The sequence below is a fragment of the Microcebus murinus genome, chromosome 4, assembly GCF_040939455.1.
Source record: "Microcebus murinus isolate Inina chromosome 4, M.murinus_Inina_mat1.0, whole genome shotgun sequence".
NCBI classification, from domain to species: Eukaryota; Metazoa; Chordata; class Mammalia; order Primates; family Cheirogaleidae; genus Microcebus; species Microcebus murinus.
Window position 1 is genome coordinate 103,518,885 of NC_134107.1, and position 26,426 is coordinate 103,545,310.

Genomic DNA, 26,426 nt, shown 5'->3' on the forward strand with positions numbered 1-26,426 from the left:
GATGTTTTCATGTTAAATCGATACGAGGATATTTTCCTTCCTAGAGTCCAGGGAAAGTGTAAGAATTTGTGTTGGGTCCAGGCCCCATAAGATTGTTTCCTTTGTTCTGCTAAGGGAGAAAACTTTACGGAGGCTGTCGCCCAGCGGAGCGTGGAGGACTTTGGAGCAGTGGCTCTGCAGGGCATTAAAGCAGGGACGGGGACCAGGTCATGCTTTCGAGTCTGTCTGCTCCTGACAGGCCATGGTGTGACCGTGGGTGAATGGCCCCTTTCTGGGTCCCGTCTCTCTTGTCATGGACGGTGTCAGATGGCATAAGTCATTCCTGCCTCTCCAGAGGAGGAGGAGAGAGACACTCAAAGGCAGTCCCGGTGGGGGGTGAGTCCTGGTGGGTGCTGAGGGGGCCCAAGGGACCTGGCTGGGGAGACGGAGGGGCTGGGACCCAAGCCTGCCCACCTCCCCCAGGCCCCTTCCCTATTCCTTTCTCTACTGGACAGTCAGGGCTGCTATGGTTTCTCTTCTTCAAAAGGATGAGAAGGTTCCCTGTGCTATGGGTATCTTTGAACACCTAGAGACATCTGGGCATAGCGCCTCTCCCAGGGTTCCCTCTGACGGGAGGGGCCCGATGCAACTGGATTTGGGAAGGCCTGTCTGGGGAAGCCTGACTGAATTGGCGAAGGTGCCTCCTTCCTCCCTCTTTCCCTCCACTGTCCCTCCAGCAGCCTTGCGGGGTCAGTCACAGGCTAATAACAGAGACGGTGCCGCTGAGGTCACGTGGCTGATCTGACCAGCCTGCAACAGGGATGCATTGTTAGAGGCGAATTAAGAGGTGAAGTCTCCTACTGTCGACCACATACAGAGTTCACATGGGGCATGTTGAGGCTCGGCATGGCCATGATGTGCATGTGCATGGAAAGAGGCGGGAGGCCAGACTGTGCAAGCTCTCTCCCTCCTCCCCTTAACGCAGTCGTGCACACACACACACACACACACACACACACACACTCATGCTTGCATGCATACAGAATCACACCCAGTCACACACACGGGCACACAGAGTCACACACATGTACCTGCATACCCACCCACATGCATGTACACCCATGGAGTCATACACATACAGGCGTGCATGCACATGCACCCTCAGATGACAGCACAAGAGCAATATGAGCGAGACCTTTTCTAAGAGCTTCTCTCTTCACTCTCCCATTCCCTCCCCCATTCTCTCTTCTTTCACTCCCCTCTCTGGTCACCTCGTCCTGTCTAATCAGCAGCGATCACAAGTCCTGGATTTGTCCTGGATGAGGCCAGCCTCATTCCATGTAGTTTGGAGGCAACAGGAGACAGGGAAAAGAGCTTAGGCATGAGCCTGGTAGAGCTGGGTTCAGATCCTGACTCCTGCAGTTAGTCAGGTTCATGGCCATGGACACAGTAGGCATTTATTTAACTTCTCTAAGCCTTACTTTTTCATCTATAAAACTGGACTGCAAATACTTCCTTGCAAAGGTGTTGTGAGGAAGGTGCATGGAAACAGGCGTGGACTGCCAAGCACAGGCTGGCACACGGGAAGTGGTGGCAGGTGTGGGCTCTCTCCTCTGCTCAGTTGCCCCTAGGAATAGATTTCTACTGTGTGGTCCCCACACTGCTGTTTTGAGCTAGAAAAGAGGCCCACCCTAGTGAAGTCTTTGGGGTCTACTTTGCATGGACTTTGCCTCATTTATCTAGGGGCTGGTTTATTATTCCCAGGAAGGGGAATAATTTACTGAGCACTTTGTGTGTGGGACAGTTATATTCATTTCATCTTTGCAAACAGCCTGCTCATCCCTTTCTCACAAATAGGAAGCTGAGGCACAGAGGGGTTAAGTAAGTTTTCCAAGTGCATGCAGCTAGGAATTGGCTAGGAAGCCGGCTCCCACCCCCAAGTTTCTGTTGCACTAGATGATTTGCCACAGCGCCAGGACACTGGCATGAGCCCATGCCCAAGGCAGACGGCGCTGTTTTATCTGGTGATTTACCAGGTCATCTGCTTCTCTTCCCAGCACAGGCCTATTTGGATGGGACCTTTCTTTTAGCATCTCTCCATAGCGATGTGGACTTGGGTGGGAAGTCTTTGGTTCTGAGGAGCTGGAGGCAAGAGGCCCGAGGGGGCATCTATGGGAACAAATGGGGGTGGGGAGGGGAGAGCCCCATTCAGGTTTGCAAACATTGGTGAATACCTACCATGTACTGGGCCCCATGCTAGGTACCAGGCATGAAGTGACTAAGACCTTGTCCTTACCTTCAAGGAACTCATGGAAAGTGAGCAGGGCAAGAGCTCAGACATTGAGCCTCAATAGCCGTAATACTGGGTGCTGCATGGCAGTGATGGGCTGGGGACAGGGACTGAAGTTTGCGTGGAGGAGTTGATGCTGGAACAGACTGTTCTGGGCAGGAGAAAGAGGGAAAGGGCCCTGTAGGGAAGAGAGACAGCATGAGCAACAGCATGGAGGTGTGAGCAAAGCAGGGAGGGGTGGGCAGGGATAGGGTGTGTGCCAAGGTACTTGGACTATATTTTGTAGGTGATGGGGAGCTAGTGAACATTGGCCCAGCAGTGGGCATGGGTTAGAGGGGACATTTGTAAGAAGAATAATTAAGCTGTATATCAATTAGAAAGCCTTTGACTGCCAATAACAGGAAATTTAAACCCAGATCTGTAAGGAATTGAGTTTCTTACATATTATGAAGTTCAGGACCAGGACTGCTCTAGGGTTGGATAAACTCAAGGGGTCAATGACATCCACAGGTTGGATGTCAGGTTGGCAGCCAGGTTCTTTCTCTGTCATCCTCTGGGCGTTAGCTCCGTTTTCCAACTAGCTTTCCTCTGGGTAACAAGATGGCAGTGGCAGTTTCGGGCATCACACCAATGTCCAGGCTAGCAACTAAAATGTATAAAGAACTTCGGCTGCAAAATTGTGGGAATAGTGGAGGCTGCAGCAAATGGGAGAATGTTTGCTCCCAAACTGTTGGCATGCAAAATAAAAAAATTTTAAGAAATACCATCAAAAAATTATAAGCAAAATGAAGAGCCAAATGACAAACTGGGGAAAAATTTTTAAAACTCATATCAAAGGGCTATTCTCCCTAATATACAAAGGGCTCCTAAAAATCAACAACAAAAACACAACCCAATAGGAAAAAAATGGGTAAAAAATGAGAATAGACTATACACAGAAAAGAATATTGAAATTGCTTTTAACATATTAGAAGACATTCAACCTTGTACATAATAAGAGAAATACAAATGAAAACTATCCTGGGATACCATTATTCATTTATCTTTTAAGTGGGCAAAAATCCAAAAAGTTTTAAATCATACTGTATTGGTAAGGCCCTAGGGCAACTGTCTGTAGTGCGAATCAGTACAACCCCTTTGAAGGGCCATTGGGCAATGGCAATCAAAATTATAAATGATATGCCTTTGGATCCAGCAATTTTATATTGGGGAATTGATCTTAAAGATATACTTGTACATATATGAAATGACATTTGTATAAGTATATTCTTTCCAACATTATTTGTAATAGCAAAGGGTTGGGAAGAACCCACATATCCATCAACTAAGGAGCAATTAGTTAAATTATGGAATATCCTGACAATGGGACACTATGCTTTTAAGAGGAGAAATGAGGATGCCTTCTTTGTACTGATATAGAAAGATCTCCAAAATATATGTAAAAAAGGGGAAAAAAATCCACCAAAGTGCAGAAAAATGTGCTTAAAATGGAGAAAACAAGAATCTATATTTGTTATTTGCTTGGACAGGTGGTAGGCAGGAACGGGAGGGAGACATTTCAGTGTTTACCTTCTACTTTTTGATTTTTGAACCATGTTACATATAACCTTTTAAAAAACAAAATAAAACAAAATCCAAAACACTATGCATATCCCACGAAACGTCTGGGGCTGAATTCCGCCCAAAGCTGCTGGTATCCAACCCCTGGGCTCTGATTTATAAAGTGGCCATGGAGATGGAAAGGGATAGATTTTTTTGAGAAGTCTTTTTTTAGGAGTGAAATCCCTATGGGTTGGGTGTGGGGGTGAGGAAGAGGGCAAAGACAGCATCGGAGGTGGCTCCAGAAGTGGGTCCCTGGCAGAAGATGGCACTGTTTGGAGATGGGAAGACTGGAGAGAAACATGCTGGGGAAATCGGAGGCACATTTCAACTTTGAACAGCCTCTGCAGTTCTCCAGTCCCTCCGTTCCTGGGACCTGACCTTGTCCTATTTCTCTATCCATTCACAGAGGTGGTATTTCTGGCTGCAAAAGCAGAAGAGATGTTCCTCCAAAGTTTCGTGTTTTGCCAAGTTCTGACCCTCCTGGAGGATACAGGCTCCTAGTTTGCTGGTGGCATTGCCTCCTGCCAGCACAGCCCCTGGGGTACGAATCCCAGGATAGGTGTCGGGTCTGCAGGCGGCTCTGGGCAGCTGCCTGAGTGGAGCCTCCCAGGGAGCAGAGGCCAGTGTCTGCAGCACGAGGAACAGGGAGAGGCCCAAGCCATAGGACACTGCCGCAGGGATCCCACGTCCCCACCAGGTCAGCATCCTAGGGAGAGGGCAGGACTCTGTGCTCTGCTTGCCATCTCCATTCTAATTCTCTTTGGCTCACCCAGGGGCTGTGAGCCTGGTGCTGGGGCATCCCACCAGACAATGGCCTGTATTCTCCCAGGATTAGTGTCTACCCAGGGGCACCTTGGCACTGATGGCAGTGGGAGAGGTGGACAGGAAGGGCAAGCCAGGTGAGGGGAACTCAAGGCAAAAAGAGCATGTAGTATGTGGCATTCATGTGACAAGTGCAGTAGATGGCATGTGTGTTTGGGGCGTATCTATCCCCTTGGGTGAGACTAGCAGTCCCATCAACAACCTGCCCTGCTCCAGGCCCATCTGCAGAGTTGGGGGCTGGAATGAGAAATGGACTTGATAGCTATCAGCAGCTGCACTGTTTGGTGTTGGAGGCGTTATGAGCTGATATGTGAAATACGGCTACACTCTTGGTTTTAGTTGTAGCTGGAAAGGATTAGAAGACAATTAATAAATCATTTAGTGCCCTGAGTTTAAGTAACTTATTATTATGGGCTGCATATATTTATTATGCTTCACTGAGCAACATTGGCACATTTCCTTTGACTGTCACACAATTTGTATGCAATTTGTTTCAGAAGTTTTTTTTTTTAAAAAGGCACATATAAATTATTAACCTGAATTCTTCAGGACAGATTGCCAGCATCCCTCCCCCTCCCTCTCCACCCCATAGGAGGCTCATAAAAACTTCCTCTCCCCATCTGAGGGGCTGGGGAGGGGATGAGGAGTCACGTGCTGCTCCCTGGCTTGGGCACCTGGGGCAGAGACCTAACAGGGTTGTGAAGAAAACAGGCACATGTTTTTGGGTGATTGGCTGGGACCTGGAGAGGAAGGTTGATTGGAATCCTGTCTTTCAAAACTGCAGTGAAAACAGAAGAAATTGGGGGTTGGGGACAGGGAGAGTCAGCCCTCGAACACAACTGGGAACCCACTGACTTGGGAGGCAGCCGAAGCATTTCAGACATGGATGGCCCCCAGTTGTTCATTGTATCAGTGAGGATCCTGGCCCAGGAAGGGGTGACAACTTGAGCACAGTGATGAGCCTCCTCCTCATCCTCAGCCCCACACCCCCTTATCTCCCTTAGCTGGAGTTTTTCACAGGGCTTCTAAGAATGCCTTTATTTCAACTGTTTTCTGAGATGCACTGGGAGACTCCACATGTTTTCAGGCTAGAAGCTATGTTGTCTTTTTGTTTGTCTTGGTGGAGCAGTTAGTAGTTTTTGGTAATGTAACACTTTTAGCTGAATCCTGAATTATTAGAGCCCCTCCTCACAAATATTCTCACCTAAGGACCCAGGGACTGGGTTAAAGAACAGTCTGACTGGCTTGCCCCTCCTCTTTCCAGATGTCTTTTCTAACATCTGTAAAGCACGCATCTTTCGAGCACCTAAGGTGCCTGGCGTGTGTGTGCGAGCACGCGCGTGCATGTGATGCATCAAAAGATGTCCCTGCCTTCCTCTTGCTCCCCACATTGTTGGGGTAACCAAGTATCCTCAGGACTCAGTGCCGGTTGACCAAATGAACGAGACAAGTAGGAATGAAAGTGAGCTGCTTCTGCACGCACAGGACAACCCACAGGAAGAACCCAGCAGCCTGGAACCACTGAAAAGGACGTTCACTAGGGGTTTTCTAGGTGATGAAATGTTTACTTCTTACAGAGCCCTGAGGATGTTTTAAACATTGCGAGTGAACATCTTCCCTGTCTTCCTAGGTAAATTATTCTGAATGCAATCAAGCCTCATTTGATGACTCACTAGGTTGCCATTTGGCTCTCTCCTTGGTCACCCTCCATGCCTCAGTTTCCCTTCTGGGAAAGTCCCAGCTGCCTCCTCTTTTATTGCTTTTAATTAGCTAAGGCCCAAGATATCTGATAATTTAGTCTGTTAGAAATTATATAAAATCAGAGTAAAGAAGCCATAGCTAAGGGCCAGAGAGTTTCCCTTATGAATAGGGTTCATAAACTTTAATGCAAAGATTTTTGTGACATGTATTTTGACTGCTCAGAGGTTTTTTAAAAATTGCTCTCATTCCAGTATTTTTATACCATGTTGGATTTATGAGGCTATTGAATAGCCAAATCGCATGCAGGTGAGGAAGGCATTTTTGTCATAGAAACGATGGCATTTCTGCTGGGAGGCTGGGAGTCAGGTGTGGAGGGTTGGTAAAGGCATGTTATCTACTAGTTTGCTTTCAAAAGGGTCATGTTGAAAGTTCTCCAATTCAGTTATTTTAAGCCACAAGAAGACAATTTAGCGACGAGAAGGGCCTCTTGTTTGCTAGCGATCTTGCGCAGGAGCCTTGCCGGGCGCTGCTGCGCGGCCTTGCTCACCAGCTCTTCCCCTTTGCCCCTGGAGGGTGCTAGCTGTTCAGTCGCCAGAAACAGAGCTGCTTTTGTGTCTTCCCCTGATGGGCGTCTCTGGCCCACCTTCCCACAGCTCCGACAGAGGGCCCTCCAAGCAAGTCCTGCCTTGACAGGGCCTTCCTGGTCCCCTCTGTGCCTGGGGAGCCGCCTGCGCCAGCCCATCCAGCCTGTGCCACCTGTGAGCTCTTTGGCTGGCAGGTGCCAGGTGGAGACAGTCAGCTGCTCAGGAGAGAGATTGTTCTGGGTAGTTACTGCTAGCAAGGGATCCCATTTTATCTACCTGCCATCAGAGTAATCTGTCCTCTGCTGGAGGCACCTCGGAGGAGCCATGAGCAGGTGAGGCTCGGCAGATGGCAGTGCAGCCGGGTGACTCCGGGCTGGAGAGCGAAGCTGCTAGCCCTGCTCCGGAGGAGGCTACGGGCCTGGCTTGCGCTGTGAACTCCAGAAACCTCCTGCCCTTCCCCTGTTAATGGTGAAAGTGGGCCTCTCCGGAAAGGCCATTTTCCTACTCCGTTTGTTCTCAGATTGGTGTTATACCCTGGAGCCAAATTAGTGGCTAAGAACAATTGGAAACAAATGCTCTTTCAGCATCCTGCTGCGATTGGGATCCAGGTGGGGACACCAGCGAGGTTGCCTTCTTCTCCACTGAGCCACCGCTCTGCAGAGAATCATCGTCCCAGAACCATTCAGCACAGCCAAATTCTCTCATAATCAGAAAGTGCCGCGCACATCTGCCTAACCTCTGCTAACAAGCTGGAGCCCTGTTAAGTTATTTATGAAACAATATTCTCTACCGGCCCCGGGAGGCGAGTTAGGAAATAATGAATGGGAAGTGCCATGGTGTTGTTTGGAGAGGCCATGGCTGGCCTGCTGGGGTAGGGACCGGCTCTGTCCCCAAGGCTGCTGAGTGCTGCAAGGCCTTCTGACAGCTGGCGTGGCCGGCACCCTTCTCTGAGATGCTGATGACTGTTGGCTTTGCTTGGCTGGACTTGATAGCAGAACTCTTCCCACCCCTCAGCACTGGTCTGAGGAATGGTGGTGACCCCCTACATCCCTCCCTGTCTGGATGTGCCTTCCCCAAAGGGTAGCTGTCAATAGGAAGTTCTGGAAACACCAGGTGGGGGGAGCCTCCTTTGTAGTCCCTACATAGCTGCTGGATCATACTTGACCCCCCCAATCACCTGGTTGTCTGTCCCCCCACTAAACTGTGGGCTCCTGGAGAGGAACTGGAATGTCATTCATAATTGATCCCCAACCTAGTCAACAATGTGACACTCAAAAAACATTTTGCAAATGAATGAAGGGAATTACCAACCTGGCTTCCAATCCTGGACTTCCCAAAGTACATCTCCACCACTCTCTGGAATTTTACTCAAATGTGAAACGAGGAGGTCAGCATGGATGATCTCTAAGATTTTGTTCAAGCCGGGTATAGTGGCTCACACCTGTAATTCTAGCACTTTGGGAAGGCTGAGGCGGGAGGATTGCTTGAGGCCAGGAGTTCCAGACCAACCTGAGCAAGAGCAAGACTCCAACTCCACAAAAGAGTAGAAAAATTAGCCACATGTGGTGGTGCGTGCCTGTAGTCCCATCTACTTGGGAGGCTGAGGCAGGAGGATTGCTTAAGTTTGAGGTTGCAGTGAGCTATGGTGGCACCACTGCATTCTAGCCTGGGCAACAGAGTAAGACCCTGTGTCAAAACAAACAAAAAGAAAGCAAAGATAGCAAGAAAGAAAGCAAGAAAGCAAAGGAAGGAAGGAAGGAAGAAAGGAAAGGGAAGAAAGGAAAGGAAAGGGAAGGAAGGAAGGAAGGAAGGAAGGAAGGAAGGAAGAAAAGAAAGGAAAGAGAGAAAGAGAGAGAGAAAGAAAGAAAGAAAAGAAAGAAAGAAAGAAAGGAAAGAAAGAAAGGAAGGAAAGAAAGAAAGAAAGAAAGAAAAGAAAAGAAAAGAAAAGAAAAGAAAAGAAAAGAAAAGAAAAGAAAAGAAAAGAAAAGACAAGACAAGACTTTGTCCAGGTCCAACCCTGCCAAGTTCTAACACAGGCTCTGCACCAAGCTGGCCCCAACTCCAGCTTCCCCTCTGCCTCTGGGCTGGCTTGCTCCTGGATGTGCTGCCCACTGTGGCCATGTTCCCTTTGCCTGGGTGACCCTGGCTTAGTCATTGTGCAGGCTCCCAGTCCAGGTCTTGCTTTCTGGTGGCCAAATCCTGTCTTCTGCCTGTGCTGCTTTCCCCCATGTGTCCTCAGACTGTCACTTTTCTCAGTTACACAGTTGAAGATTTCCTCCAAAGTAAAGCCAGATGCAAAATGAGACCTTGTTAGCACAAAGAGATGCATGTGTTCTGCCCTGGGCTGCACCTCCTGGGTAGCTTGTGTTTACCTTCCTTTCTGAGATAGACCCTTCTTCACAAGGGGAATTAAAGCCCCCTTCATTTCCAACCAAATGAGGAGAGCCCAAGGGTCAAGCTGTGGCACATTCTCGTCCCTTTATGATGCTGCCTTTGTTCAGGAAAGCAGAGGGAACAGCCTCTTCCACCTCCTTTATGCTCCGTACGGAATTTCTTACTTCCTGTGAAACAACAGCAACAACAACAATATTTACTTGCACGAGAGATGTAATTTTAACTTTTCAAAGTATATAATTATTTCATTTCATTTTTATAATATCTCTGTGTTGCAGGCGAGGCAGAAATAAACATCTGGATTTATTTGAGCCCCAGAGATTTATTGGTATCTAGTCCAAGATTTCTGGAATCTTACGACTTTCTGGCTGAGGGTGAACCTAGTGAATGTCTTCTCCATGATCCTTCACCTCTCTGGGGACGTGGACAGCCTTGAAATCTTAGCAAAATTTGTAAACCTCTGCCAAGAAAAATGTACACACAAATACTTCTGGATAAAATTTCAAGGGGCTTGCGGAACCCTGCAACTTCAAGGTTCCTCTTGCTCTGGCACGGTCGCTTGGTTCAGTGGATGAAGAAATTGAAGCCTGGAGAGTTTGGGTGACGTGCACAGTCACGCACTGTGGAGACAAGGGCCACCCCACAGGTCTAAGATTCTTCCCAACATACCGAGCTGCTCACTGCTGCATCAGATTAGGGGCTCCAATACCCTCATCTTTTCTCAGTCTCCTATTCCTTTCTTCTTTTAGATTGCCTGCTCATCGTTTTATTGCTGTGGGTACCCTCCTAGATGTCCTTCATTTCAGACTAGAGAGTTGATCTTCCACCCCTGTCCCCACCAGTTTGTGTTTTTTTTGTGTTTTGTTTTTTAATCCTAAATTGTTTTTCAATTTTCCAGCATCAGCCCTCTGGAATCACCTTGGCTCGGAGGCTCCCACAGAGAAGGTGGCTTTCCCTGTGGGCAGGCTGTCCTGCCTGTCCTTGTCCTCGGAGCTTAGCCCCCCCCTCCCTTGCAGTCTCCCCTCCAAGCTTTCCCCACTGTGCTGGGAGGCTTGGGGTGCCCCTCTCTGCTCCTTGCATCAGTCCCTGGCTCTCTTATCCTCTCCTCAGGCTGAGAAGCTGTTCTTCTCCTTGCTCCTTAAGATGCCAGGCTCTTTCTGTTTTTCTGATAGAAAATGGAAGAAGTTGGCCAGGTGCAGTGGCTCATACCTGTAACCCTAACACTCTGGGAGGCAGAGGCAAGCAGATCATTTGAGCTCAGGAGTTTGAAACCAGCCCAAGCAAGAGCGAGACCCCGTCTCTACTAAAAATAGAAAGAAATTAGCTGGACAGGCTGGGCGTGGTGGCTCACGCCTGTAATCCTAGCACTCTGGGAGGCTGAGGCGGGCAGATTGCTCAAGGTCAGGAGTTTGAAACCAGCCTGAGCAAGAGCGAGACCCCGTCTCTACTATAAATAGAAAGAAATTAATTGGCCTACTAATATATATAGAAAAAACTAGCCAGGCATGGTGGTGCATGCCTGTAGTCCCAGCTACTCCAGAGGCTGAGGCAGGAGGATTGCTTGAGCCCAGGACTTTGAGGTTGCTGTGAGCTAGGCTGACGCCATGGCACTCACTCTAGCCTGGGCAACAAAGTGAGACTCTGTCTCAAAAAAAAAAAAAGAAAAGAAATTAGCTGGACAACTAAAAACATATAGAAAAAATTAGGCAGGCAAGGTGGCACATGCCTGTAGTCACAGCTACTCGGGTGGCTGAGGCAGGAGGATCACTTGAGCCCAGGAGTTTGAGGTTGCTGTGACGCCACGGCACTGTAGCTTGGGCAACAGAGTGAGACTGTCTCCAAAAAGAACTTGGGAGAGATTAGTGGTGGCATATAGACATATTTCTTAATTGTGGGAAAATGCATATCACATAAAATTTGCCATCTTAACCATTTTTAAATGCACTGTTCAGTGGCATAAAGTGCATTGCATTGTTGTGGAACCGTCACCACTATCCATCCCTAGAACTCTTTTCATCTTGGAAACTTGAAACTCAAATCATTAAACAACAACTCCTCATTCCCCCACACCCTACCCCAGCTACTGAAAACCATCAGTCTACTTTCTGTCTCTATGAATTTGACATTTTAAGTACCTCATATAAATGGAATCATACTGTATTTGTCTTTTTGTGAGTGGCTTATGCCACTTAGCATAGTGTCCTCATGGTTCAACCATGTTGTAGCATGTGTCAGAATTTCCTTCCTTTTTAAGGCTGTATAGTACTCCACTGTATGTATAGGCCACACTGGGTCTATGCATTCATTCATGCACTGGGTCGCTTCCACCTCGTGGCCATTGTGAATAATGCCGCCATGAACACGAGTGTACCAGGATCTGTTTTAGTACCTGCTTTCAATTCTTTGGGGTATACAGTCAATACCAAAAGTGGAGATGTGTTCTAAAGGTGTCTTAATTATTCTCTGCTCCTCCTTAAGCCTACATTTGTTTTATTCTTAATGTCTTGATCAACCACTGACCTTACTGGGTCTCTGATACATGGCCCAAAAGCTACTTTGTCAGAGATCCCTGGAGGGACCACAGAAAACAGAGACTTTCTACAGCCAACTTCCCTCAAGAGGCTTAGGAGGCCTCCCTACTGCCTCGAATGCAGGATCTATCAGGAAGTAGGGTGTTGGGTGGGGTGGGGGAGCAGAATGGGCGAGGCCTGGGTTAGCACCCAGCTCAGCCATGCGTCGGTGGCATGACCTTGGGCAACTTCCCACACCGCTCTCTGCCTTAATTTCGGGATCTGTTAAAAGAATGAGATAAAACGGCCTCAACATTCTCAAGCAGCCCCGTCCAATACAACTTCCTGTGACGACAGAAACATACTCTGAGCTGTCCGGAACGACAGCCACTAGCCGCATGTGCTGTCGAACACTTGAAATGTGGCTGGTGAGACTGAATTTTATATTTCATTTCATTTTAATTAGTTAGAATTTGAATTTGAAAAGTCTCACGTGACTTGTGGCTTCCTTGTTGCACTGTGCTGCTACAGAGGGTGTACTGACACAGTACATAGAAACGGCTTCGCTGGCTCAGTGTCTGGCACATACTAAGCACTCGAATAAATGTTTGCTATTATTAGGTATTATGTGTCTTGCTTTCCGGCCCACCACACCTGATGGCTCTCAATGACACCCCACACTGGCTGTCCCGGAGTCACCTGGGGGAGGGAGGAAGGTGTTGCTGCGTGGTGCATGTCAGTAATGAGCCTTGCACTGAATGTTTCTGGTCTGTTACTTTCCCTGGAGGGTCATGTGAGCTGGAGTGGTATGTGGCCTGCTTTGCAAGTGATTAACATGGTGTAAGCAATCTGCATAGAGAGAAAAAACCCTCAGTTGGTATTCCATTATTCTATTAGAGTTTCAGAGCCAGGATTAAGTGGACATGATTTCTTCCTATGGGCCATTAATTTTGTTTTATTGCTGGTCTGATGGCCATTACCCTTTTTTGCCAATGCATTCCCCCATTAGGTTTGTACAATTAACAAAATATGTGCTGTTAGGGCTTTGATAGGAGGAGTGGGATGGAAATAAAGGGAGGGGGTGCAGCCGCCACAGAGCTGAGTCGGGGGGAGAGGCTAGACCCAGGGGTAGAGTATATGGGATAAGGTGGGGGGATGCCTCAGCACCTGCCTTCCGGCCATTGGCATTCCTGGAAAACTGCGATGGGACATTTCCCCAGCTCTCCCCTGGCTAAGAGTGGAGGAGTTGTCCAAGTGAGAGGGAAGGACACTTGGGGGGTCCAGGTGAAAGCAGTACTGGCATCCCTTGTCCCTCCTCCTTCAGCCTCCAGCTGGGTACAGCAGAGCTGAGAGCATAATGCAACACCCCCCACCACCCCTACACTATCACCTTGACCCTGAAACTCCTCAGCAGCAGCATGAGTCAGCCTCTAGGTGTCTGGCCTTGTGACAGGAGAAACTTCTGGGGTGATACCTGCCTTCTCTCTGCAGGGCACACAGGAGGACATGTGCCCGATTAAGAGGGGTCAATGCCATCCAATGACTGCCACATGGAAATGCAGGATTGGCATGGTTAGGTGGTCCCATTTTTGGAGAAAAGTTAGAAATCTGGATTTTTAAATGTGAAATTTCCCAAGGTTTAGATGTTGGCAGAATTTTTAAGAACACGGGACAGGCAAGAGCCAACCTTGGGGCTGCCAGTTGGCAACCTCTGCCAGTCAATGAGGAGTCATGGGAGGGCTTTAAGGAGGGGCGGACGTGATCAAATTTGTGTTTCAGAAAGATCCCAGGGCCGAGGTGGGGTGGGATGGAGTGACAGGAATGGGCAGAGGCTGGAGGCCAAGAGAACAATTAGGGGCCCTTGCGCTACTCTGGAGACAGAAAGCCAGTCCGCGTTGGGTCAGCGACAGTGGGCTGCGCAGAAGTGCAGTGATTCTCCTGATGGAGGATTAGCAGGTCCTGGTGTTGGTGTCTTTGCACCTCAGACGACGTCTCCACGGGGCCGAGGAGGCTGAGCAGGCCCACCCTCGCCCCCGGCTTGCCCGTGCGGAGGCCGTGCCACTCTGCGAGCCCACACCACCCAGTGGGTGTGAGTCTTCCCTTCCTGGGCGCAGAGGCAAGCCACGTGCTTCTTCCCAGCGTGGAGAGGTCATAAGTGTACCTCATTCCTTTTCCCACATAGAAAAATCATTAGGGTTAGCCCCAATACCACATTTCCTAGAGGGTTTCATAGGCATACCTCTACTGACAGGCACACACCCAAGATAAGAGCTGGTCTGGGCAAGGCCTGGGCAGCGTCACTGAGGGACCTTTTCCAGGTCCTCTGCAACCAGGGGCATAGCACTGCTGTGGTGCAGGGGGCTGAGGACAAGGATGGAGTTAGCATCTGTGCCCAGCAGGTTCAGAGGAAGGCTGTGCAGTACTCGCGGTGCTAGATGGGTAAGAGTCTCAGAGCTAAGTAGTTAGCGCTAGGTAATTCTACCTTTATGCAATTACCCAGCTATTGTGTCACTCAGAACCTGCTGGTCAGGGGCTCTGTTGGCTGACTGACAACATCATTGGACAACTGTATGCAACTGCAAAATGTCATCAGGTACTGAGAGAGAGCACAGGTGGAGTAGAGTGGGGACTTGAGGGTGAGGAGGGGCAGAGCTCAGGATATGCTGTCTGGAGGGATGGTCATCCTTCAGGTGTTTGCTCCCGGAATGGTCTACCTCAGCCGGATTCTTCCACTCAAGCTTGATTTCTCTGTTGGAAGGTTTGCTCATATGTCTATGGAGATTGTTTTAGAGAAAGAGCACATCTAGGGAGACTCTTGGTGTACAAGAAGGGCTGGTCACAATTTGGCCCTCATCCCAAAAGTCTAGGCTGGGCAAGAATAGGAAAACTTGTCATGGGCAGAGGGATGAATGTGGAAGTCCTTAGTCTTCTCCATTCGGTGGTGGCCAGCCCTTCCCATATGACACTGCATCACAACAAGAGCCTTTACTTACTAAGTGATTAATATGTTTTAGGCATTGCACAAAATGCTATACATGCATCACCTCATTTAAAGGTGCTACTGTTGCTCCTCTTTTAAATATGAGGAAATTTAAGTCCATAGAAGTTAAGGTTAGGTAAATGATGGGCGCCTGCTGGAACCCCAAACTGCCTCCAGCTTCTTTACTCTTAACCACAGCGATATGCTGAGCTACCTTAGCAGGAGACTTAGCGGCTTCGCTGGGGTTAGTCTGGACAACCTCAGAAATATGTAGATGTCAGATGGAATTTTATTTTAAAGATCATCTAGTAGTCTACCCCTATCATTTTGCAGATGAGGAAACTGAGGCATAAAGTGACTAAATGTCCTTGTCCAAGATCAAACAGTAAGTTAATGACAGAGTCAGGAACCCATGAACCCATGTCTGGCACACCCCCCTGGTCTAGTGCTCTCTGTGTTAGACTCATGGCTTTGCTAACCCCCAACCTTATCTCCCTCCGTCCTTCGAACTTACCTGGGTGTGCTCCATGGAGGCCCACACAGCTGTCCTTGAAGATGCAGGGTCTAGTTCTACTGTGCTACTTCCTGTGGGACACTTGCTCCTATCCTTCTTCCTGCCTCTTTCCCAAACAAACACAACCATTCAAATCCCTCATCATTCACCATTTTGCAAATTCCCTCATATCTGTAAATATGACTGGTCAATCTCATTTATGATTCCATTTCATTTTCATAGTGAATAAGACAAGCCTGAGTTCAAATTCTGCTTGCATCATGGCATGGCTGGCAGCCTTTGACATGATCCTTTGCCACAGACCTCTGGCGTTGGAAGGCCCTAAAATATCACGCACATGGATGGCTCCCCGCATGCACCCATGGGCCAGTGCCAGTGCCACTGGGGCATGGTGATGAGTGAAAAATAAGGAGAAAAGGAGAATGTGGAGAGGTTGCATATGCACACAGGTGTGTGTGTGTGTGTGTGTGTGTGTGACAGAGAGAGAGAGAGAGAGAGAGAGAGAATGCTTTTCATGAGGCTGGCTCTATTTATCAATTTGTATGGCTCTTTATTGTAAGATATTTTTACCCTTCTTGCTTTGGAGGATGGAATTGTTTCACGAAATGATGCTAAGAGAAGACACCATTAATGTTTTATCAAAATATAAGTTTTTCAATGCTATCCATCTTCTAATGTTTTTCAATATTTTACTGATGGCTGAAACCCAAATCTGGGAAACCATGCTTCAGAGAAGCTTCTCACCCAGTGCAGAATTCTCCTTTCAGTGTTGGAAGTGCACTCCCTTCCAAGGAAGCCTAACTCATTTTGGATGGTTGTCATTGCCAGAGAATTCTTTCTTATATTGCACTGCAGATTGGCTTCCTCTAGTGTCTACAGTTAGTCCTAATCCCACTCCCACTCTCTAGAGCAAAAAAGTCCTTCTTTCACATAGTTTCTTCAAATATTTGGAGGGCTGTCATGTAAGAGAGGGATCATATTGCTTTAATCACTAGAACCAGGACCAACGGATAATTTTAGAGAGGGACAAATGTACCTCACAGCTTCCTAACAAGACTGAAAACAGCAAGAGCAGCAGTGATAGCTAACATTCCGTGGGTGCTGATTTTGTGTGAGGTACTGTTCTAAGCACCTTATGGTATATGAAGTCATTCAGTCCTCACCACCACCCTCAGAGGTAGAACTTATAATAGCCCTATTTTACAGATGAAAAACTGAAGCATGGAGGACCATGGTCAAGCCAGGATCAAAACCTATACAGTGTCATTCCAGAGCCTGGAACAACTAGACTTTTAACCCACTGTCTAACCACTGGACATCTTCTCTTACCTCTCTTTTCTACTCATTGCTGTCAAAGTACTTAATACATTATGCCAGAAATGCATATAGAACTAATATGGACTGATAAGTCCAGAGTGGAGATCATTCGCCCCTCCGCTGGGCATAGGATGGCTATTAATGCAACCAGACGTCACATTGAGTAAATCTGGCAGCAACACTGTGGCAGCAACACCCTGGGCTCATCTTGAGTTTGTATTTAACTCATATAATCCATGTCCTTTTTTTCAAATCAGGTCAGCCCACTCTGGTTTTCGCAATAGATTTTTGAGTTTAAGAGCAGGATTTGGTGTTTATATTCTTGTCAAATCTTTTTCTGCAAAAGATTCTGTTAAAAGGGAAAAAAGTAGGTATGCATGTGGACATAGCATATAATAATTTGATGGTGTAGAGTAATGAGATTGTGGGCAATTTTTCTGTATTTTCAAAATTATTTCCTCTGTGGTCATCATGATGTTATTGTGCAAGAAATAAAAACTGTTAGAGGAAAAAAATGGACTTTTTAGTTTTGGCCCATCCTTTCAGCTTGTTAAAAGCTTCATAACAATCTTGACTCTGTCTCTCCAGCACAGTACCCACTTTTTACATCATGTGCACATGGAAGGTCTGCCATATCTTCTTCCAAGTCACTGGAGTCTCAGACGGACAGTCCCAGAGGGCAGGGATAGAGCATACAGCTCTGTAATTTAATCTAAAGGCTTTGTGTACTGAGTTCATGCAGTGCTCAGTAGTAGCATAAGTAGTCTAGAATAACACGAATTGGAACCCATTCCTAGCCAGGGCCTGGTTTTTAGGTGCTGGTTGTAGATTCTGGTTGGAATGAACAGGGTTCCACCATTCAATGTTTCAGCAGATATTTACTGAGAACCCAACACATGCTGTGCCCTCTGCTAGGTTCTGGGAATGTAAACATGCAGGAGACATGGTCCTTGTCCTCAGTGGCTTGTCGTCCAGTAGTCTGGTCCTGTCTCTGAGGTAGCTCCATGAGCTGTGAATCGTGATCTTGCTGCTGCTAGTACACAGCCCCAGAGGAGGTGCCTTTGCCTGGAGGACACTGTTACGAACAAGAGGGACGATTTATTTCCATGAGCACATCTCACCATGCCCAAGCCTGAATCTTCTAACTGCAATTCCACCTTCTTCCAAGAAGCCTTTCTTATCTTAGTTAAAGGGAAAATACTCAATGGGGTGGGGATTGTGGGGCTCTACATCATGTCATTTCCTTGTTCAAAAACCTTCAAAGGCTCTAAGGCTCATAGGTCAGCCTGACTGCCCTTGCCGGACACTGGCAGCCCCCCTGGATGCTCCAGCCCCACCCCTGGCATTATTCCCTGCTCTGGTCTCTTTGAGGCACACCAACCTCTGCATTGTCCCAGGACCCTCTGTGATCTCCCACTCCTGGCCCTTGCTCAGATATCCCCCCTTCTTTGGAATGCCCCCTCTCTTCCTTCTACCAGCGAAGTTCTCCCTCTTCTGGAAAACTCCCTTGAGTGCTTGCAGACTTCATGTCTCTGTGGAGAGAGAATGAGCGTCTCTGATAGTCTTGTCTTCTTGGACGTTATTTCATATGAGTGATCTCACTTCCTCAGGGACGTGGAGGTGATGCTTTTGTAACAGGACCCACGGATTTGATTCCTGCTGCTTCAGTGTGCGTAGAACACGGAGCAGACACCTGATAAATTTGTGCTTGGTTTTTAAAAAATTGTTTTATCCTAGAAAGAGAATTAAAAGCAGTCAGGCTTTTGATCTTTTCAGTCTCGCCCCCATCATTCTTTATGCACATTCTCCTTCCTGCCCAAATGGACTCCTCGCCTCTACTTGAAAGTTCTTTCCTGCAGCAAGACTTGCATATTCATTCCCTGCCATGAACAACAGGGTCAGTTTTGTTGTTTGCTGGCTTTTTGTAGCCTTCCCTGTGTAGACTGCAAGCTTTCTTTCACAGGGGCCCCTCAGCTCCGTCCCCCGCCCTGCATGGGGTCTTCCATCAGGCGGGAGGTGCTAGGAAATGCTTATTGCCTTGGTCAGCTCAGGACACTTGACAGCCATGAGCCTTTTTTTCTCTGCGATTCTGATAGAGAAGGAGCCCAAACTCCTAAGACACTGGGGCACCAAGTAGGTAGAGAAGGGCATGAGCCTCTCTCTGTCCCGGTCAGCTCCCTAGAGGATAGCCGCTTTGCACCAGGAGTCCCTTGCGAGGAGACTTTTGCTCTCAGTGCTATGGGGCTGCCAGCCCTAGCTTTGTTCTCGAGCCAGACCTGCTCCTGGGTTTACCCCATCCCTACCCTGGCTGTCACTCCCTGCAAAATCTCACACAGTCTATAAAGATGTTTTCTTTTATTGACAGGTGAAATCTGGAGCAGGACTCTGAAGCTTTCTGTCCTCCATGCCGCTCACTAGAAAAGGGGCTGTGAACTGTAAGTAACTTGGATTGGCGTTTTCCATGCTGACTCAATAAGGTTATGGGTTAAAGACCAGCCCTGAACCTGGTCTTTAACAGCCATGCATTGTGCGCAAGAAACACTCAACAATGAACTAGTCAGAATGTAAAATACAGTCGAGCTCTAATTAGATTATGTCTGAATGTGACAAAGAAGCCCTGTAATATGACATCCTATTTAATTAGACCATATTGATTGTGCATTAAGGTGACTTGATGTGTTACGTGTGTCATGAGTTCTGGAGAAGGAAGCTCCTGAGTTTACAAGGCTAGCCCAGACCCCAGCCAGCATTGCTGTGGGCTGAGCCTGGGAGACAGTGAGAGGAGGAAGTGGTGACATCAGCCCCCAAACTGGCCAAGTTTATAGCCTGCACTTGCTTTGACATCTGGTTATTTCTGGGGAGGCGTGCGGGAGGAAAAAGGAAATACAGCTGACCACGTCCCTTCCATCAGCCCAGGAATAGCTCCACTCAGACTTAGGCTTATTTGCTCATGTTGTTTCTTCCCACTTGGCAAAAGTCGACCCACTTGTAGGACCCGGCCTAAGTCCACCCTCCTCCAGCCAGAAGTGACTTCTCCCTCCTCTGGGCGGCGGGTTACTGGGCTCTCTGCAGCAGGGCCCAGCGCTCCTGCAGGGTAACGTCTGGGATTCCCACTTCTCTCCTTTGCCTGCTGCACCCTCAGCAGGGTCGCTGCTCGGGTGTTAGCCGGGTGGCTGAGTGGCCCTGCGCCGGCGTAGCTTCTCCACCCACCCTCCAGGCTGGGCCGCTGCTGCGGCGACTTTGATAGTACATTGGCTTCCAACCAGTCCGTGGAATTATAAATGATTAACCGTTATCAGCGCACATCTTCACCTCTGTGTAAAAATAGATTGACTGTAATGAGCATTTGAATAAATCATAAGAATGGCCGCCCTGCGATCGGCTAACATCCTGCCGATGGCTGCCCGGTGAGTGAGCAGGGCGCCGGCCCTCCCGCCTAATGGCCTGAGATTCAGTGCCGGTCGCCTCTGTGATTGACGGGCCTGGGCTCCCGGGGCACCTCCTCTGCAGCCAGGCTCTGGAGCAGTCGGAGCCCCCAGCTGAGGATGGGAGGACGGGGAAGGGTGCCTCCCTCCGTCCTGTTCCAGGAAAGCCTGCCTGGGAGGTGGGGTGGAGGGTGGGCGGAGGGGAACCAGACTAGAAGATAATGACCTTTGTGAGAATCGATGTCTCCTCGCATCGGAGGTTAGAGGGACCTCATAAGTCAAGTCAAGTATGAGGAGCAAGCTGAGCGTGAACCTTAATGAGAGCTGAGCGTGTGGGGGAAATAGGTCTGCATGTTCCCCTGTCCCTGAGGGTGGCTGGGCACCTCGGCACGGGGCCACCCTCACTCAGAGAAACAGGGACAGTGAGGATCCAGGAAAAGCAGCTTTCTTCAGGTCTCAGGGCCTGAAATGGGAAGATGCAAGGATCCCTCAGGGAGTGGTTTGCAGGGCTCCTGCCATCTGGACGGGGAGGAGCATAAGGACAGGGGATGCAGGCTCAGGTGATGGGGACCAGGTGAGCATGGAAGAGTCTAAAAGTCTAAAGTTTCAGAGAGAAGGCCAGTGAGGACTGGATTTGAGAGGGAAACAGTAAACGTTCCAATTCAATTCCACTGGTGTCCCAGTTGCTAGGCTGTGTAACAGGTCACCTCCAAACAGAATGGCTTCAGAACATGTGTTCTGCTCACATAGTCTGCAGGTCAGGAATTCAGGGCTCAGTGGGAGTAGCTTGTCTCTATGCCACAGTGTGGAGTCTTAGCTAGGGCACCTCAAAAGCTGGATACCGGAGTCATCCAAAGGCTCATTCACTCGTAGTTCTGGATGGAGACGTTGGCTGGGGCTGCCTCAGCCAGACCCACTGTGACCTCTCCATGTGGCCTGAGCTTCCTCACAATATGGCGGCCTGATCCCAAGGGTGAGCATCCTGAGAGACAGTAAACGCCAGGTGGAAGCTGCATTGCCTTTTGTGGCCTACCCTCCAATGTCGAGCAGCTTCACTGCTACCATGTTTCTTTCAACTGGGGCCGTTGCAAAAGCCCATCTAGGTTTCAGAGAAGGGAATATAGACGTCTCCTCCTGCCCTCACCAAAGGAGTATCAATATCATGTTAGAAGGATAGCCATTCGATGTGATGAACAGCATGAGGAATAGGATAGACCTTGTTGCAGCCGCCTTGGGAGAATACAATCTACCATAACCGGTATTTAAGTTAATGGTGTGGCATGGCACAGCCTCATCCACTTCCCAGAAAGAATGAAATGGATGCTTCCTGGGGGATGATGTGCTCCCCTAGAAGGACAGGCTAAAGAAACCCTTACCTTAGATAAATCAAACTGTCCCTTAACTCACAGGTGTTTGGCCTTGGAGGCCAGGGGAGGCTTCCTTCCTGGGCGGGGCACGCTGGTGCTAGGAGGTCTTGCAGCTGGTAGAAAGCTCTGCCTCATGTTCCATGGCGGCAAGAGCCGGTCCAGTTGCCACCGCTGGGTTGGTTTGTCAGATCTGTAGTGTTGGGTCTGGAGGGGTCTTAGACCAAGGACTCGACAAGCCTTGAGCCCTTCGTTTGTATCCAGGGTTCCCCATACTCCATTGCCAAGGCCTTCCAAGCTGGGGTAGGTTTCAGACAAAGACCCGGATTTAAGAGGCTACAAGGTGCTGTTCTGGGGGCTGGGGAATTCTGGAACCCACATCCTCTGTTTTCCTTCCTTCCTTCCCCGCTGCCACATGCTGTGACCTGCGGAGGCTGTGTCCTGCAGGAACCAGGCTCCCCTCCTTTGCCATTTTCCTGACCCAGATGCAGCTAAATTCTGGAAGGGAATCTGAGTGCCCTGGATGGCTTGTTGGGACTTAAGGGGATGGAAACAAAACCCAAGCAACCAAAGAGTGGAAACAGAACGAGCCCATCTTCCCAAATGGCTGAGATCTGAGAATGGCTAATGCTAGAAGAGAGGGGGCAGGAAAGAGAGGGATGAGTGGGCTTGGTCTTGTTGAAAAGGTGTTGGGGTTTGTAGGGAGGGTCTGTGTTCTTCCACATCAGCTTAATATTAGTATTAGTAACCAACACTAATTGAGCACTTACTACATGCTAGGCACTATGCTAACCATTGGGGTGCATTTTCTGATTGACTCCTCATTTGGCTTTATGGGATGCTGGTATTATCTCTGTATTACAGAAAAGGAGAGGTGGCTCAGGAAACCAGAGCAATACCCTAGAAAGTGACAGAGCAAGTTTGTAACAGAGTTGAAATTGAATTTAGGACTCTCTATTTCAGAGACTTAAATGACTTTCTTGTGTGCCTCCAAGAGCCATCCTCCTATAAAATGGGAATGTCTGAGGATGTCATCCCAGTGTCACCTTCCGTTTTCAGATCCTAAATTTGCAGATACAGCTCTGAAAACTTGCTTATGTATGTCTAAGTGGGCCCACTTTATGGAGTTGAGGCTGTATGAAAAAGCATGGAATGATTTCCTGTTCTTTCCCGTTTGGTGAATCTTAGGTCAAGAAACTAATATTTAATTTGGACAAATGAAGGAAACAGATGAAAACATAACAATCATTTAGATTTTCAAGGCATCAGCTTGGAGGGGAAATGTTAGATTTGAAGCCCAAAGCTCAGGTTTGAATCCCGGCCCCATGACTTAGCACCTTTGTGATCCTGGGCTCATCTTTTTGGTCTTTGGATTACTTGTCTCTGGAACAGATACAGGATTGTATGTACTCACCAGGATGCCGTGAGAGTCAGTGAAATCCAGCATGTGCGGGCACCCAGAGCCATTCCTGGCACAGCATAGGCACTCAGCCATGGTTCAGCCATTCATTCAGCAGTGGAGCTGGAAAGAAAGGTTATTCCTTTGCATTGCTTCTGACAGAGATGGTCAAGAATCTTGCCTTTAACTGTACTCTCATAAAAGTTCACTCATAAACTATTGATATTTTAATAATACACATTAGTATCTTGCCCTTTGACAAATGAATATTGAATGAGCAATAAAGAGGCAAAAGAGTAACCAGGTATATGCTGTGGAGAGTCTGGGATCTTGGGTGGCTGTCTAAGGGAATGTCCTCTTTCCAGAGACCTTATGACTCAGGCCTCTTCCCAGTGACCCCTAGGGAACAGCTTTTAAGAGGAGCTCAGGATCCAGCCAGCCCAGCCCAGTCTGAGCAGGATTTGTCCTTGTTTTTTCTTTGGCTTGGCTGGAGGGGACTTGGGAGAAGAGGGAATGTCATTCCAGGGCTGCTAAAAGGGTGGATGTTTGACCCCATGTGACATACCATGGGGCTCCCCATTATCTTTGCTAAAGGTACAGGCTTCTTCCTCACATACTGTCTCCTCTCTGTAAATTAAAAGTCTGCAAACGGTCAGACAGCGTGCCCACAAGAAATCAGGCAACGAGCCTAGAAAACACAGACTAGTTTTACCTGCCTCTCTCAGTGCTGGACCAGGTCTTGATGGGAGCCTCTGCTTGGGGTGTGTGCTAAGGTTTACAAGACAGAATTTCCTGCCTCTTCCAGCTTCTGCTCCCAGCCTGGCTGCCACAGCCTCCAGTTTCTCGTGGCCTCCGTCTGCACTGGGAGTCCTTGAGTGTACAAGAGAGCAGTGACAGGGGCTCTTCGTTGGTCCGGCTTAATTGGTGTGATTTAATGGCGTTTCTGGCGGATTCAGATTTATACAGCTTTCTGAGCTGCAAATCTGCTTTCTAAATGTAGAATTTTTGTGGAGTGGTAAAAAATAATGGCTGTTCTGTGATTCCTGCCTCCTGAGCTAGGAGATTGCAATTTACATTATGCAAATAGGCATTATGCAATCAAGGCACTTTAGCAGGAATCTGGTGGCGAAGAGGCCGCTGATGAGAAACCGAGGTCTGCAGCCCCAACTGGAGGGCCCCCTCCCCCCAAGAGCAAGATGAAGTGGGGAGAGGGTGGGCTGGACGGGGGAGGAGGCAAAGAGTCTGTGCCCCTGGTCCAAGGAGGCAGAGTGGAGCCTGCCCAGAGATGAGTGCATCGCATCGGGGAGCTGCCAACGCGACTCTCTCAATTAATGGCTTTGTTTAATCATACCCCCTGTCCAGAAGAGTATTGTCTTACGGATAATTTCGTTTGCCTAACGAGATTTTGCTAATTAAATCTCCTTTCAGTTGGTGTGACTGTGCCTGCAGGAGAGGGGGCTATTTGGAGCCTTCTCCATAAACCTTTCTGGAGAGGAGCTAGGGAGGATGGTGGGGGGGAGAGAGAAGAGACAGAAGGGGAGGGAGAGACCCTTTCCTGCTGTGAGTGGGGTTTGGAAGCTGCAAGGTGGCTGCCACCCACCCACCTTGCCCGTCTCTTGTTCATAGAAATGCAGACAGTCATAAATCCTTGTCCAGCTAAAGGGATTTCCCTCTGTTTTCTTCCTCTATGGCTCCCGTCACCTCCACCATTCCCCACTTTCAGGCTCTTCCCAAGCCTTCAGAGCGAGAACCATGAGGCGTGTGAGGAGCTTCCGAAGATTTCCAAGCGCTGCTCCCAGCAGCCTGGCTGTGGGGGTCGGTGCTGGTGCGGGATCCCTTCCCCTTGCCTTCACTGTTAGCCAGCCAGTCTGGCTCTTCAGAGAGGAAAAATTGCTCCAATATTGGCCATTTCTCCAGGAATAATTGCATGAATCAAAGAGGAGAAAACCTCCTTAGATTCATTTATCATCAGAGCCAGCTGAGAAGAGCCTCCCATTAATATATTAATACACGGAGGAGCCTAGTGCTGTGCCTGCGACAGCTGGAGCCTAAGTAACGCTGTTAGTTGCGAGTATGTGACCATGTCTCTCCCATGCTGCACCAACCCCAGTGGTTCCTTACTGTGGCCAGGTTGAAGGTCAGCTTCCTTGGCTTGGCTGACGGGGGGCTTCACAGTTCAACCCTGGTCTACTTTTCTACCTTCGTCTTCCTCCTACCTGCTGCTCTAAACTCCCTGTACCTATTGGTGCTCAGACATGCACCCCAAGTGCATGGGCTGCTGAATATCCCCCCTAAATATTCTGTATACTTTTATGCCTCGGTGCCTTTGCACATGGTGTTTCTGTGTCTGGGACATCCTCAGCCCAGTACCCCTGCTTCTTCCATAATACCTGGCTCACATATCTCCTCCGTGACTTCCTCCTTCAGGCCGTCCCTGTCCCCACTCCAAGCTGCTGCACTCCCTTCCCTGCAGATCATCACAGGACCTCAAGCACGGTTATTAGTCTGTTTGTCCAAGTTAAGGACTGAATCTCATTCTTTTCTCAATGCCAGTGCCTGGCCAGAGTAGGCACTCCGCGAGGTTGGTTGAGAGAAAGGGTGAATAGATGAGCCACGGAGAGGGCGGGGTGATGGAGACGCGCCCTTTACGAAGCCCCCCAGCCCCGATGCGTGATGGTGGGGGCCAGGAGGCTGATTTCTCCTAAGGTCTGCAGAGGTGCCCGCCCGTCCACTAGGGACTTCCATGCGTGGGCCCTGCACTCTGTCGGCGCCCTATTTCACACACTCTCCCAGGCACCCCGTCAGGTGGGTGTTATTTTTGCAGAGGGCACTGAGGTTCCTCTGCCCTCATCAGAGGGCCAGGCTGTGTTTACTGTAACTGGGCCCACCGGGGGGGCCCCAGGAGGATCTGCTTGGAGGGAGCTGCAAGCTTCTATGCTTCTCAGACTCCCCTCCCACTCGCCCATCCTGATGGGAACCTAAGCCACCCTGGGAGTGTGTCCCATCCTTGCTCCCCGCAATGCCCCGGCTCACGTGTGTGCTGGGATGCCTGTGTGTGCCCACCTCTGTGTCTGCGTGTGCTGGGGGCTGGAGCCATGCACAGGCCCTACAGTGCGACCTCCAGGTGCTGGTTCTGGACTGTTCTGGACTGTAGCACGTCTGGCGTTGGGGATGTCAGCGGTGGAAGAGTTTACAGTCTGTGCTGGGGAGGGGACAGTCCAGGAGCAATAGCTCAGATCTTCATGTGGGGTGCACGGGTTGTGTGTGTGTGCACGTGTGTGCAGGCATGAGACAGTTTTTGAAGAGAGTGTCTTTGTGTCTTTCTTGGTCCCTGAGTTTTTGTGCTCTGTTTGCTGCCCTTTGGTCCAGGTATGTCTGTCCATGGTCTGTCTCTTCCTCTAAGCTTGTAATCATCCTAATATCCCCACTATGCTCTGAGTCTGTAGTGTTTCTAGGTATGCAGTAGGTGCTCAACAAATGCTCAGTGAATGCACAAGGAAAGGATTGAAAAACTGTGCACTTTGGTGTCAGACAGACTTGGGTTC

The 26,426-nt window shown here is 48.9% G+C and overlaps 1 protein-coding gene across 4 annotated transcripts in view; it reads left to right on the plus strand.

Moving 5' to 3' along the window:
• The window catches only part of PKNOX2 (PBX/knotted 1 homeobox 2), a 254,005-nt gene that overhangs the window by 48,328 nt on the left and 179,251 nt on the right, over positions 1-26,426 (plus strand). For 3 of the 4 annotated variants that reach the window (XM_076002622.1, XM_076002626.1, XM_076002623.1), the window contains exon 2: positions 19,059-19,128. The gene's annotated coding sequence lies outside the window, so the exon portion shown is untranslated. Of the gene's footprint in view, positions 1-19,055; positions 19,129-26,426 lie in introns of those variants that run through there. The other variant, XM_076002624.1, reaches the window with a different exon arrangement.